This window comes from Physeter macrocephalus, chromosome 13, assembly GCF_002837175.3.
Source record: "Physeter macrocephalus isolate SW-GA chromosome 13, ASM283717v5, whole genome shotgun sequence".
In the NCBI taxonomy this organism is placed as follows: domain Eukaryota; kingdom Metazoa; phylum Chordata; class Mammalia; order Artiodactyla; family Physeteridae; genus Physeter; species Physeter macrocephalus.
Window position 1 is genome coordinate 27,622,040 of NC_041226.1, and position 15,362 is coordinate 27,637,401.

Sequence of the window (15,362 nt, forward strand, 5' to 3'; positions counted from 1 at the left end):
CAGGCATAAAATTAATACATCTGAATTGGTAGTGGGATCCAAGCAGTAGCCCTTTCTGGGAGGTGGCATGGCAGGAGATCCTGGGCATGGATTTTGCAGACTGAAAGGCCTCGCAAAGGTCCAGACTTGGGCAGATTATCCAGCCTTTCAGTATCTCATTTATTTTATTTTATTTTTTCTATGAAATGAGGATACAATTACCTATTCCATGGTGCTTTTGGGAGGATTAAATCGAGGAATATCAAACATGTGAATGAAAAAAATTGCCTGCAATAACAGTAAACAAAGGATGTTGTAGCCATCAAGCCATCACATTACAGCTGCCCAGTGGTGAGCCCTGAAGGAACTCGGGATAGAAACAGGATGCTCACCATCAAGTCATCAGCTACTGCAGCCACCCCACAATAATGCACCATGAGGAGACTCAGGATGAGAAAGCACAAGATACTGGTCCCAGATAGCTGAAGTGCCTATCAAAGGAATGATTTCAGTGATCCCAGACTCTTGCATCTTCCCATAAATAGAAAAGTGCTAAATTCCTTAACTTGAGATATCTTGTTTTCCTTAATTAACAGTAATCTTTTGATGTGATGCCTGGCTGGTCTTTGTTGCAAAATCTACTATATATCCTGGCTTGCCTTCTTCCTCTTTGGAACAGTGTTATCTGAGATGTTGTGTCTCGGGATTAATCCTCAGTTTTGTCCACCGAGTAAAACATAACTCTCAACATTTAGGTTGTGCAATTTTTTCAGTCGACACACACAAAATAATTTCATCATACATGTAAACTCCTTTCCCCTCCATGGATGTCTATTTGATTAGCTTCCCCTTGACAAAAATATAACGTTGACCTCCTCCTTACCAAGTAGGATATGGAGTAGAATCTCCTGGACTTCAGCCTACCAGGCGTTTATGCTTGCCAAAATGATGTATAGAGATGGTTTGGCTCTATGTTGAAGATAGAGCACTAAGAAATTGGGTCCATCGCTGTCATTTTCCTCTCAGATTCCTCTCACCTGTCACAACACAGTAGTCATGAAGAATGAAACCATAAATTCAATTTAGAGGGCAATTTGCAGCTAATCTTTGGAGTAATTCCAGTGTGAATAATGCAACAATTTGGATGTATGGTCATTCAATTCAGCCCAGATTTACTAGTATTTAAGAAAGCTTTCTTTCATTAATCGTAATTACTAAGCAAGATAAAATAATTTCTCCAAAAGTATCTACCTTCATATCAGTGCTTTCAGTTTTGAAAAAAAATGGCTACATTTTTTCTTAAAATTATGACAGCTACAAGCTTGTGTATTGCTATTTAAAGGCACAAGAAGACGTGTTTAGATTTTGAGCAATAATTATTTCCAGCTCTTGTGTGAACTGCTCATTCCTAGGTTATATCAGCCTTTTTTTTTTTTTTCTGATATGACTCAGGTATTTTGAATACCTCAACAGCAGGACCCTGGGATTTGCTATTGATTTCCCACACTCCTTACACCTTGAATGATGTATTAAAATCTAGTTGCAAAAAGAATGACATTTCTGTTCATATCTTAGAGTCAAGTTTATCTGAGATTTTTTTCCTAGTTATTAAAACTCTACATTTTGACATGTTCAATATACTCTGAGCCAGTGAACTTACAAGAGCATGTTTAAATAGAGGGTAACATCACATTAAAATCTGTAAAGAGTAGTTCTCAGAAAAGGTTTACATTCATTTCCTTTTCTGTATTTTATTGCATGGGCTTTAACTGTTATGTGCTTAACTATGGAAACAGATATTTCAAAACAAAGCGAAACAAAACAGAAAGATAAAATGCCTTCTCTTAAAATTTTTTTTGCTTCATTCCAAGAAAAAAAAACCATTATTTTCTATTTATTCTCCCCTCTCCATTTAGTCTACCTAAAAGTTAGGGTCATGAATTGTCCAGATTTTGTATTATTCCATTAAACAAGGACAGTACTTGCAGTCCTAGGTGTATAAAATCCCCTTCAGTTTTGGCCTTCATTAAAATGAAGTAAATAAACAAAAGGTGAGTGATAGCCCCAAGGTCATAGTGGTGACACATGTCATTGCAGGTGGTCTATAGCGCAAGGATGGGAAGGCATATACTTGAAAGATGCCATTGTGATGCCGAACCATTTGCTTTGTGGATATGATGGTATTCCATTCCATGCAATGTAATCTAAATTGCAAACTGATCAACATTACCATGGAGTTGCCCAGAGGTTTTATATTTGTAAACTTTAATGTAGAGTAGGTATTCAGTCAACACTGAACAGAATTGAAAGTGAATGGACACATCAACATGCTATTTATGGTTTGACTTTAAGTGACAGGGGTTGACAGTGCTAAGTCTCAGTGATTCCTGTAAAATTGTGAGTTAGTTCAGGGTGCTTGTGGCACTTGTTAAGCTCATGGGCAGAGGGTGGGTGTACTTCTCTCTTTGTGGGAACCATGCTCTTGAATGTACATTCAAAATTCTCCATCTAAAGAGATAGAAGACCCTTAAACTTGAACTCTCCACACACTTTGCTGTGTTGCTTCAATCCTTTTTAGGTTGTTGTCTCCTGACTTTCTAAAATGAGATCTGGGGTTGAGGTTAAAGGCCCTGGCAGGGAGGAGAGGAAGAGGTGAGGAGTGTGTGTTTGGAAGTGATTCAGCCTCTGTTCCAGCCATTTCTAACCTGCCAGGAGTTCAAGGTCAATTCTCTTATCAGATGACATTGTGAGGCTGGACCGACCCTATCTTCTTTTTCCTACTCCAAAGAACACTGCTTTAAAGAAATGCCCCATACACAATGGCATCTTTACTCTCTTTACTTTCATACTCTGAAAATGACATGCAGTTCTATCAGAAACCATTTTTTAAAGTTCTGGTTCAATTATATTTAACTGTTTGCATGAATGTTTTAAGTTTTAACTTAAAACTTATAAGTTGTTTTTCTGTTTAGAAAGAAAACAGTTTTGTCGTCATTGTTGTTTGTTTTGTTTTCATTTTCTATTGACCACAAAAAGACTGGTGACTGAAAACTTGGGGAATTTACACTTTCCATTATATCAAAAGAAAATACTTCTTTAGAAACCTTTCAGTTATACAGGAGTCAATTGTCTACAGCACCCTGAAGCTGAAGATCCCCTATTAAGACAGGGAATGTTTGGAGGTAGAGATCTCCTGGCCCATCAGAGCACTGGTAAGGTTTCAGATTTGGTCCAGGAACCTCAGAGGGGCCTTCTCATGGTCATATAAGAAGCTGCTGTGTCTTTGTTTGGTTTGGCCTGTGTTATTTGCATTAACTTAAATCAGTGGGTATCTGAGTAATTTTGTGAAGCATTATTTACCTTACCTGAAATAACTGTGGGCTTATTTTATTTGCTTATTTATTTTATTTTATTTTTAAAGTGGGCTTAACATGTCTGCTTGTTTGGTTAGCTAAGTTTAAATCCTTTTAAAGTGAAAATGGTGGTTTGCTTGGTCTAACTATTTAAAGTAGTGCTTTTTTGTCTTCTTGCTTATTCTAGTGTCTGTGTTAATTCAAACAAGTTTAAAATTCTCATATTGCCTCTGAGGTTTAATTTTTCTGAGTCTTTTAGGTTACATAAATTATATGTGCATTTTCTTCAAGAAATACCTGTCCCTCTGTGCTGTTCCCAAACATTATCCCCTTTTAGTCAGAGCTAATTTTGTGTTTCTGTAGCGCTTCTTACTATACCTTTATCATGATACTTATGTGTTTGTTTAATTTTCTGATTTCCTGTCTAAACTTTATTGAGTTTACAGACAGGGCATAATTCATTTCAGGACATTAGCAGCTTTTATAGCGTGTGATACCTAGTAGGCAATCAATATGTTTGTTCAATTGAGTTTCAATTTTGCTTGTCTAACAGCTTCCGAGTGATGCCTATGCTGGTCCTTTCTACTCAAAGTTTTCAATCTGTGGATCAGAAATGGCAACATCACCTGGGAGCTGGTTACAAATGCAACATGGCAAACTCCTCCCCAAGCCTCAGAATGTGCATTTTTCCAAGATACCCAAGTGATTTCTTTTTTTATTGTATTGTACTGTATTGTATTATTTTTTATACATCTTTATTGGAGTATAATTGCTTCACAGTGCTGTGTTAGTTTCTGTTGTACAGCAAAGTGAATTTGCCATATGCATACACATATCCCCATATTCCCTCCCTTTTGAGCCTCCCTCCCACCCATCCTATTCCACCCCAAGTGATTTCTGTAAATTAAAGTTTTAGAAACACTGTAACTCAGTGGTTCTGCAAGTGTTGTCCCTAGACCAGCAGCAATAACGTCACACGGTGACTTTAAGAAGGCAAGTTCTTGGGCCTAATCCCAGATGTACTGAATTAGAGATTCTGGTGGGAGCACAGCCACAGCCACAAGATTTCCAGGTGATTCTAATGCATGCTAACTTTTGAGAGCTGCTGTTCAAAATGTCATCCTCTTTCCCAGCCTCTCTTGGGAAAGTAAATAAAATCAATCAACACCTGGTCTGAACTATGATTAATGCAAAGTAGAGTCATGACATCAATTATGTGAGTGGCTAAAGTATTTACCTCACATAGCAATAAATATCTGGCCAATAAATTCATTGATACAAATTTGAGAATGGTAATGAAATTACATATGAGTAAATTTTTAAGCATATGTAGCCATTATTTTGATTCAAAATTAATTTCATAGGAATATTTGATTCATTTTGTCCAAGCTATTCATTTAACCAATAAGAGCATGGAAGCTGACAGTTTAAATGATTTGCCCCCTATGAGAGAAATATAACATCTAAGCCAGTTTGTCATTTTGCCTGTAGATGTCTTCAGTTAATTTTATTTTTTCTGACCATTTTATTTCTGCCGAGTGGAGCTATCACATCTACAAAGGCATCATAAATGGATGGAATTTAGGGACTTTGTATAGCAACACTCTTATTTTACAGATGAGAATACTAAGGTGTGGGGAAGCATGATGAATACTTTCATGTTACTGTATGGTTGGGACATTCTGGGCAAAATAAAGTACATGCTATAAATAAAGAAAATAATATAAAATGTTCCTAGATCATTCATTTCTCATATTCCAAGAGCATAGAGCCGCTCATCTATTGTGGAGCCATTGGCTCTCATTCAAGGAATAATAAAACAGATTGTCTCTGGAGCCAAATACTTGGCTTCCTCCTCCTCTTTCCAGTGAAAATTTCTTTACTTTATGAAGATAAGGTCTTTCTCTCTTCCTTTCTTCTCTGGAGGGTGGTAGTTGAGGGGACAACATGTAGCCTATATAAACTCCCAGATTCAAATTGTGGGGTTCCTCTCCTGTGGTGGTGTTGGGGGGAACCTGTAGAATGCATAGGGTTAGCAGGTTCTCTTTCTGTTGCTCTGAAGGGGGAAATGGAGCATAAGGAAGCAATGTGGTTATTGATGTAAGTAATAGTAGTCTGTCCCTGATTCAGAGAACTTGTGTTTGTTTTCTGGGTAGTATAAACACAGCTGATCCTTGAACAAAAGAGGGGTTAGGAGCATGTGCTGTAAAAAATCCACATAGAACTTAAGCATCAGCCCTCCCTATCTGCTGTTCAGCATCTTTGCATTCAACTAACCATGGATTGTGTGGTATAGTAGTAAGTATTTAGTGAGAAATCTATGGATAAGTGGCCCTGAAAGTTTAAAGGTCAACCTAAAGCATATATAAAGACATATCTCAGAGATACACAAGTTCGGCTCCAGACCACCGAACTGCAGTAAAGCAAATCTCACAAAAATAGCAAGTCACACATTTTTTGGTTTCCCAGTGCATATAAAATTTATGTTTACGCTATACTGTACTCTAGTAAGTGCGCAATAGCATTATGCCTAAAAAAAATGTACATAGCTTAATTAAAAACTACTTTATTGCTAAAAAATGCTAACCATTATCTGAGCCTTCAGTGAGTCATCATCTTTTTGCAATAGTAACATCAGAGATCACTGATCACAGATCACCATAACAAATATAATAATAATGAAAAAGTTTGAAATATTGTAAGAATTACCAAAATGTGACAGAGAGATACAAAGTGAGCAAATGTGATTGAAAAAACTGGTGTCAATAGACTAGTTCAGTGCAGCGTTGCCACAAACCTTCAATTTGTAAAAATCACAATATCTGTGAAGTGCAATAATGCAAGGCATAATAAAGTATGCCTATATTAAAAGTGTATCAGAAGTCTCAGAGGTGAAGAGACCCAACTGAAACTCATTTTATAAGTGGTGCAAATGGTAAAACTTTCTGTCTTGTTCTAGATTTATTTTGTTGTCATTTTGCTTGGACTTTATCTGTAGCCCAGCCTACTTTGTCTACTTGACAAAAGAGGTAAATAGTTAAGCAAATAGACTATTTGAATCATGCAGTTAGCAAGCGTGGTTAATTTAGAAAAATAGCTTTATCATATTTTTTGAACAATTAATGGGTTTCAACTTATCCTGTTGAATGTAAAGTTCAAGCAGACATACGTTTTTCCTCTAGTGTCTGCCACCCTTTGACTCATAAGCCTCAGTTTGTTTATATGAAAAATGGGGATACTATTATTTACCGTATATGAGTGTTGTGAAAATTAAATGAGACAACAGATTAGTGTAGTAGCTGGTACATTTTAAACTACCATAATTCTAATTTAATTCCTAATGTTGCAGATAATGTAACTGAGGTCTCAAAGTGGTTTCCCAGGGGGGATATAGATCATTATAGGGAGAGGAAAGAATAGAACCTACTCTTGGGCTCATGGTTCATTGTTATATTTCCAGTGACATTATTTCTCAATATTACATGAGCTTAACTAACCAAGCCCTCCTTTGGGTTTGCAGGGGAGGAAACAGCTTTCCTTAACCCTGTTAGGGTCGCTGGCTGGGCCTGAAAATTAAACTGACAAAGACAGATCAACAGGAGAAAAGCATACAAATTTATTTAATATCAGTTTTATGTGACATGGGAGACTTCAAAAGGAAATGAAGACCTGAAGAAACAGTTAAACCTGAGTTTTTTTTATGACAGATTTAATAAAGAATGGATCAATATGATGGGGCAAAGAGTATGGGGTAAGTGTAGCAGTCAGGGTCGCATCCCTCTGTGTTGGAGGTAAGTGCGTGTCTTTCCTCTGGGTATAGGGAGGGTACCTCTTACATGAGGATCTTTTGTCCTGCTTCAGGGGAGAAGGGGGGATACTCAGAATGACCTTCCTGTTTCTGTGGTTTTCCCAAAATCCTTCGGCTTAAAATATTTAATTTACCAAGGTGCCATATTTTGGGTTCTAATATGGTAGAGTAATGGAGAGAGATGTTTAGAAGTACAATCCAGGATTAAAAATGTAAATGAGATATTCAAATGAAGAAGAGAAAAATGTTTCTTGGCATTTTAGTTAGGGCTAGGGAAGTACTCAAAAGAGAAGTGGAAGCAACTGGAAATAAAGGCATCTTTGATTGATAAACTAAGACTTCCTTTGCCTGTATTGAGATTTGACTATTGACCTTGTAGGCTCCATTTTAATTATCTGAAAGAAAAGTCTGAATTGCATCATTAAATTGTCATTTAAGGAGGTACACCCGTATTTTCTGAATCCTATATATTGGAGGAAAATTAATTCCTCATATGGTTGATTTTCTTGGGTTAAGATATTAGAGTTAAGATATTTCTATCCCATTCTATCTTGATGCATGTGGCTGGCTACACAGGCCACAGGGTGGTGTCTGCCCACTGGAGGGCAGGTAAGCCTCCAGCACTAATGGGCTAGAGAAAGGATTTTCAAATCATGCTTATCAGCACCAGTGTCAATGTGGAAGAATTAACTTCCCAAAATGGCTGTCACCAGCATCTCCATTCCCAGGGGAGTTCAGGTTGCCTTCTGCCTCTCCAGGAGGCTCTCCAAGATCAGCAAGTGGGTCTGACCCAGGCTCCTTTCAAACTACTGCCTCGATGCTGCTACTTGGAGAATGTGAGATTTTGTATACATTTTAAGAGTGGAGTCTCTCTGTCCTCATTCCTTCTTCATGTCTTTAGTTATGGAAAATCTTTTCTGCTAGTCTTCAGGTCATTCTCATTGAAGGCTGCTCTGTAAGTAGTTGTGATTTTGGTGTGCCTGTTAAAGGAGGTGAGCTCAGGGTCTTCTTTCTCCACCATCTTGTCCTCACCTCAGCATTTTTTTAAAATAGCTCATCTTTTGGGGAATTTTCCAAGGCATTCATTAGAGTTAGAAAAAAGCAAAATATTTCTATTTTTTCTCATATATCATCAATTTATATTTATTAAATTACATAATTAAAACTCCCATGAATAGTTCTGAAAACAAAGATAACTGACTTTTGGTAAATATAAAACTCAAGCAGAAAGGACAATCTGTGTACTGGTGCACTCGAGAGACGAGAGAAAAATAATTATGCTTAACTACTTATTTTATTCACTTATATTTTCTTGAGATTTAATGAAAAGTCATGGATTTTTCTCACATAATATTTTTGATACCAAAATCTAAATATGCTAAATTTTAAAAGAGTTCTCATGGTTGATGTTTTAGATTGGCAGCCTTATAAACACATGGATTGCAAACTTCAGCAATCAACTTCATGAGCTCTTTTAAAAGATAATATTGTTGACCTTTGGCATTGAAAAATTTTTCCCTTAGTATTGGTTCTAAAACGTGTATGATTTTCATTATGTCCTAGAGTAATTTAAGGAATAATCAAAATTAACCATCATTTAAACCATCAAATTCACATATTAAAACATATTCCCTGATTTGAATCTTCCTCAAACTAGGTTAGTTTCAGGATTACTTTTTTTTAAGTTTCTTTAGTTTTAAATCATGTAACTATAGAGATACTATCCATTTCATAAAAGCATTGAGATGATTAATCAATGATTTCTAAGTGTATTGCAGATAGAAATTGTAGATCTCAGTGATGAAAATTATAAATTATAATTGTTCTCACCCTTCACCTTTTGGAGACAAATTTGAAATACCAGATGAATGAAGTTTGAGGACTGATTAATAGAAATAGAAAATACATTTTCATGAAGCATTTATGAGCTCATTTTAAAGTGCTTAAAAAAATATAGCTTTATTCATTTATAAGAAAAATTTTATAGAGAGAGTATATTGTGATTTGCAGCCAAAAGAGTGAGATTCAAGGAGAAACTTTTATTGTGAGACTTTTATTATTTAGTTGTATAACCTCTAAAGTCTAGAGGAGGAAAGAGTATTTCAAGTAAGTTTGGCACTGTCTAGAAAATACTCTCTATAAAATTTTTCTTATAAATGAATAAAGCTATATTTTTTCTTTAAGTAAAAACAGAAGTTCAAATCTGGTCTATTGAACCCATTGTAATAATAAGGAAGGCTAATAGGTCACCTAAAGGAAACTGGTGGAGGTAAAATCCTTAGAAGAGAAGTCCAATCTGAACTGGATACCAAATAGATACCAGGAGGAGAGCATTCTAGAAGGAGGTCCTAATTTTTATTCAGAGGGCAAAATTGTTGGAGGAATGGGAGATTCAAAATCCGTTATCAGGATTACTGAATATCCAAGGCTTACATACACTACTTATATCTCTTAAGACAGATTAGGGGAAGGATTTTGAAACTGCTTTCAGACAATGTGGGTTCCTTCTGTTATGTATACTGTTGACACTTAAAACGAGTCTCAGTAAATCCTGCAAGGGTTCTGTTAATAATTGTGAGGTTGAGTTCTATGTAAAGCTACAATTTGTAGATGAAGTGGTATTATATATTCATGATATTTGCATATATGATGCTTTATGTGCATTTGTCTCCTCTTACTTCTAAGATTTTTGTATGCCTAGACCTAATTACCTCTCACCATGATAATCACCCTGTTCTGTGCAAAGTAAGCAGTAAATAAATAATTAGGGTGATTTTTCAGGTCCAGGAAATTGCAAATTTTTGGATTTTTAAAAAATTTTCATGGTAACCACATTCAATTGCTTTGCTGTTGTTATAGGTAAACAAATCAGAAAGAAAAATTAGTAAAGATGATTGAATTTTGAGACTTTGGAAAAACTTTTAGTTATTCAATCAAGATATTCTCTTCCATCAAATACTTTTTACACAATTTCTCCAGTTTAAAAATTTGAATTTTGTGAATGTGCGAGACCTAGATACAGAAAGGTATGAGGAGTTGTTTTTCTTAGTACTGTTTTGTTGGTACTTCTGTTGATCACCAGCTTGATAGTGAGACCACAGTTGAGAAGAAAGCTGTTGTACAGTTGAAGGAGGCACATTAGATGTAGAGGAGGTGAGCTGGGGGAAGGCATAGCCCAAGGGAACTAAAAGCTAAAGAGATGACTGATGTTGTTGCTGTAGTCACAAACATATGAATGGAAGTAACAGCGACAGGCAGCAGTGGCTTAAGAATTTGTACCTTACAGGCAGAGTCTGAAGCGTGTTGGCAGCACATGGCAGAAGTGCTAGGGGAAGAGGTCAATGGGGTTGAAAGATTGGTGGTTTAGGGAGGCAAAGTGGCATAAAGAAAAGACAAGGAATGCTGTTTGGGGATGACATTAGCTCACACACATATTGCTTCTACCCTAGGTTGTGTCATAAAGACTCCAGCATTATTTTCATCGTTGGAAATGACTCTTGCCAACAAAGTGTGATTGGCATGCATAAATTGAATAAACAGGTTTTAATGCATGACCTCTTCAATTGCTTCCGGTGACTTCCTTATGTAAGAACAAGGCTATTACACAAGTCAAACTATTTACATTGTTTCTAGCCATCCTTTCTCCTTGCCTCCTCCTCATGTCTCATTACCCTTCCTAGTTACTCAAGTTGTTTGTCTCTTTGACAAGAAGGATTGAAAACCACTCTTCTATTTCGCGTCTGAATCTGAAAACTATTGGGTGGAAAGCTGACTTCTGCTTGGAAGCTGAATTTTTTCTTCTTTGGCCACAGTCTGATGCATAGTCAGCTACACATTAGGAGATAAAAGCCTTTCCCCCAATTCCAATTAAAGAATTGGAGAAAGGAAGCCTTAATGAATACAGATCATTCATTCAGTTACCTTTTGTGAGCACCTAGATAAGCCATGGCCAATGAATGTAAGAATTTGCAAGATTTCTCTAAATCTGATTTATTGTTTAAGATATCCTCTATTTCTTTCTAATAATTAGTAACAAATCCCTTTAAAATGAGAGAGGGCTTGCACAGAAAGAGCAGGTAATTGAGAGGACTCTATGTGGAGTCATGTTCTATAACTGTTCTGGAGTCACACTTCCTTCTCTCTTTGTTTGGAAAATGCTCTGACTCAGTGCCCTGGAAAAGTGGTCTATTGGTATCCCAGGAATACAGTGTTTTATTAAAAGGTAGAGAAAATGCAAAATGTGCTATCCTGAGACACTTTATAACTAATCTATCACCGTTGGACTTGAGGACCTGGGGAGGGGGAAGGGTAAGCTGGGACGAAGTGAGAGAGGAGCATTGACATATATACACTACCAAATGTAAAATAGATAGCTATTAGGAAGCAGCTGCATAGCACAGGGAGATCAGCTCGGTGCTTTGTGACCACCTAGAGTGGTGGGATAGGGAGGGTGGGAGGGAGACGCAAGAGGGAGGGGATATGAGGATATATGTATATGTATAGGTGATTCACTTTGTTATACAGCAGAAACTAACAAAACGTTGTAAAGCAATTATACTCCAATAAAGATGTTAAAAAAAGATATACTCGGTAAAGTTATTAATGACTTCAATTTATTTTTTATTTCTCTAAAGAAACTTTTTGTCAAATAGGAAATGAGAGAAATAGATCTGGTTGCAAAGATTACTCATACTTTCCTTTCCTATGTGAAGAGTACAAGAACTTCGGGAAAAACAATGTTAATCTATCAGGGACAAAACAATGTTAATGTCTCTGCTATGTGGTCTATCAAAAACTGCATCAAGAAAAAATAACACATTAGTGTAATTTTTAAGGAGTGTTTCAGATCCAAAAGTCCAAAGACATTCACACAATAATTATTTTTGTTATTTCATCTTTGTTGGTTTCCCTCCAAGTTATTTACCTCCAAGAATGCTTTTCTTTTCTGTCCTGTTTTCTTTCACCAACAGATAGTTTTTATTTAGGGAATCCTGCTTTTTATCACTATTATGAGGCTTGTAACTTTAGAAGTTTATTGTTATGTTTTCCAAAGCCAGTTAGATATTCCTCTGGCAAAATTTAATTATAGACTTTAAGATTTCACATTGCTTATTCCCCCTCTTCACCAATTGACTGTAAATTTGATTTGTTTTCACACTAAGCATAGTGCCTGGCACAAAGGCAATGGTTGTGAAATCTTTGGTAAATGGATGACAATATTATTTGCCAGAATTCTGGACAGATTCTTGGGATATGAACAATTTTAAACTCTTCAATTAATGAATCCATGTGTAACAATATGATTTTTGCCCTTAAAGTACAATAAATGTTTATTGATGATGTTGACGATGACACAGTTACCAGAATAAAGAATGAAGACCCACAGACCTCCCTGCAAGAGAAGGATGGATAATAAGCTTCTGTTTCCTATTGAATTGTACAAACACATAACAAATATTGATATTGATATTGATATGACTAGGATAACAATTTTTCTTGTTTAGGCAAGTTAAAATAAGATTTCCTTCATGGTGGAGACATAGTCATTGTTTAGGTAGGATGCATAAGGCCCTTGTTTTACTACCTTAGTTGAATGATGTGTTCTTGTTTTTTGTTTGTTTGTTTGTTTTGGTCATGCTTACATTTTATTTCTTTTGCATTTCCAAATGAGCTTCTCTTCAGGATTTCAAATTGATTCATTTGTGTATCTTCCCAGATCTTCCATTGTGCTTATATTGTTCTGTGATATTTTTGTTGTTGTTTGTTTGTTTGTTTGGTCTTTTTTTATTTTTTTTTTAATCTCAGCACTGAAAGAATGCTTTATCACAAAACCATGGTGGTTACTAATAGGCTGATGGGCTAACTGGGCATTTCATATGTTTATTTTTATATGAAAGAAGGATAACTTTTGTTGTTACTGCTCTGCTTATGTAACTGATGTGCTTAAAGTAAGAATCTTTTTTTTTTACAGTTTTCAAGTTTTGTGAGTTTATCCATTAAACAGATTTGGAACAGCTAATGGGTATTGAACTGTGATTTGTGCATCCTTCATACCCAGTTGATTTTGAGATATGTCAAGATTTTATTTCCTCATTTTGTGAGCAAGATAAAAATCTGACTTACACAAATAATCAAAAAAAACTTCACACACGGCATTCTTTCTGTTACACCAGTGAGCTGTTTACATACTAATATTGTAGCTCTCCAAATAGTTCTTATATAAGATTTTAGAGCAACTAGCCTACAAAAGCTTGCTCAGAATTGCATGCTGCTATGGTTGAAAAAAAATGCAAGGCCCATGATGTCAAGGTCCGCACTTGGCTTTTTTATTCCTAGTGCCAACAGGTAGTGTGGTGCATGGTACATATTCAAGAAATGTTTGGTGAAAAAAATTGTGCAGCCTGGAATGAATGGTTCTGTAGGGAAATGCATTCAAGTTTGCAGTCTTGAAAATTCTTTTCATTTGTATTTGTACATATATATGAGGTTTCTTTAAGAATGAGAAAATAATAATTATTTATTTTGAACAGCTATTATTCATGAGGCAGTGTGCTAAGTGACGTATAATTTCCTTAATTTTTCAATTTTATGATATCGACTTTATCCCATTTACAGGATGAGGAAAATGAGGGAGGAAAGTATATCTGGAGTCCTTTAAAAGCAGAAGGGTTTTCTCCATTTGAGTTGATGTAAGAGTGGTTCTGTTTGAAGTCAGGTAAGAGGTAAGATACATTTTTATACTTTTTGGACCTGTGAAACCACTATTTCAATTAATCTACACCTAACTGTACCATGTTGACTTAGAAAAATGACTTACCAACTTATATTTTTCAAATAAGTAGATTATAGAATGAAATAAAAATGCATATTTTAGCAATTAAGCAAAAGCACAATAATTTATAGTAATATGTTTTTCTCTTAATAGAAACGTTTAGGTTTGTCACTTTAAAGCACCAACGCAAATAGAAATGTAAGATATGAAAGACTAAAGGCCAAAATAACCACTGTATTATCTATTAATGCAATTTCAAGGCAACTGACACCATGGTATCTGTTTTGCCTGATAGCAATATTACTATTTAATCTGTTATTATAAATTTAAGAGTAAACATTAATAGTTTGTGCCATTTGATTAAAATGTAAATCACCCCAAATCTTTGGGGATTGTCACCCATTCCTTGTTTACAGATGCATGAAACTAGAACATTTTCCTTTTAATATAAAAACAGTGGCTTTTCTTAGAAATCACATCACTGACCCATAGAGTGTTTGTGCATACTTGTCAGAATGGGATAGGTTGAAAAGAGGCAGCAGGAAAAAAATACCTTCCTATCAATTATTTGTGTCAATAATTACCTGCTTGTCATGCAGAGGTGAGGATAATGAGGGTGGAAGAAGGAAGGAGGATGGGAAGGGAATAGCCTGGTGGTTTTTAAATCCAAGCATCACTATTTTCTTGACCACAATAGAAGTATAGTTTTACATAATTCATGCATTACAGAAACAAGAATGAAAAAAGTAATCAGGAAGCAAAAATGCATTGATTATTGGCTATTTTTGCAATAGAATAAACTTTTCTGAGAATCACAATATCACTCAATCTCCATCTATTCCCTAGCCTTGAGAGGCATATTTCTCCATGAGCAGGTCTTTGGTAGAAAAACTAAGTCCTGTGGCATCACCTCAAAGGGCTTTACTGGGTGTGTTTATCAGGGATTCTTTTTCCAGCCAACCTTAGACATAGCTCGTCTTCATATTCATCAGTTGATAAATGAGTTTGGTAGCTTAGTGATAGAAATCTAGAGTCCATTAACAAGAAAACACAAAAATAAGTCTAAAACAATAAAAGAATATCCCAAATATTTGGGAAATTCTATATTTAATGGCTTGTATAAATGTACTTCTATGTTATGTTCTGTATATGAAGGAAGAATGAAAGGATCCTCCTCAGCAGAGAGCTTTATTTTTAGTGGAATTTATATTTATTATCCTCTTATTAACTGTGTAGGTGATGTCTTTTCTGCTATTATAAGTAGTTCTTCCCATATTAAGAAAGAAACAAGAAGGAAGGAAGGATGGTAGAGAGGTCAAGGTAGGGAGGGAGATTGACATGGAGGTCAATCACTGGACCCCACTTCCCTCTGCAGCTACTTTCCTTGGCAATCTTTCAGTAAGAATTGGTTTCATTTTTCATTATTCATTCCCTTTCTAACACACTTCAT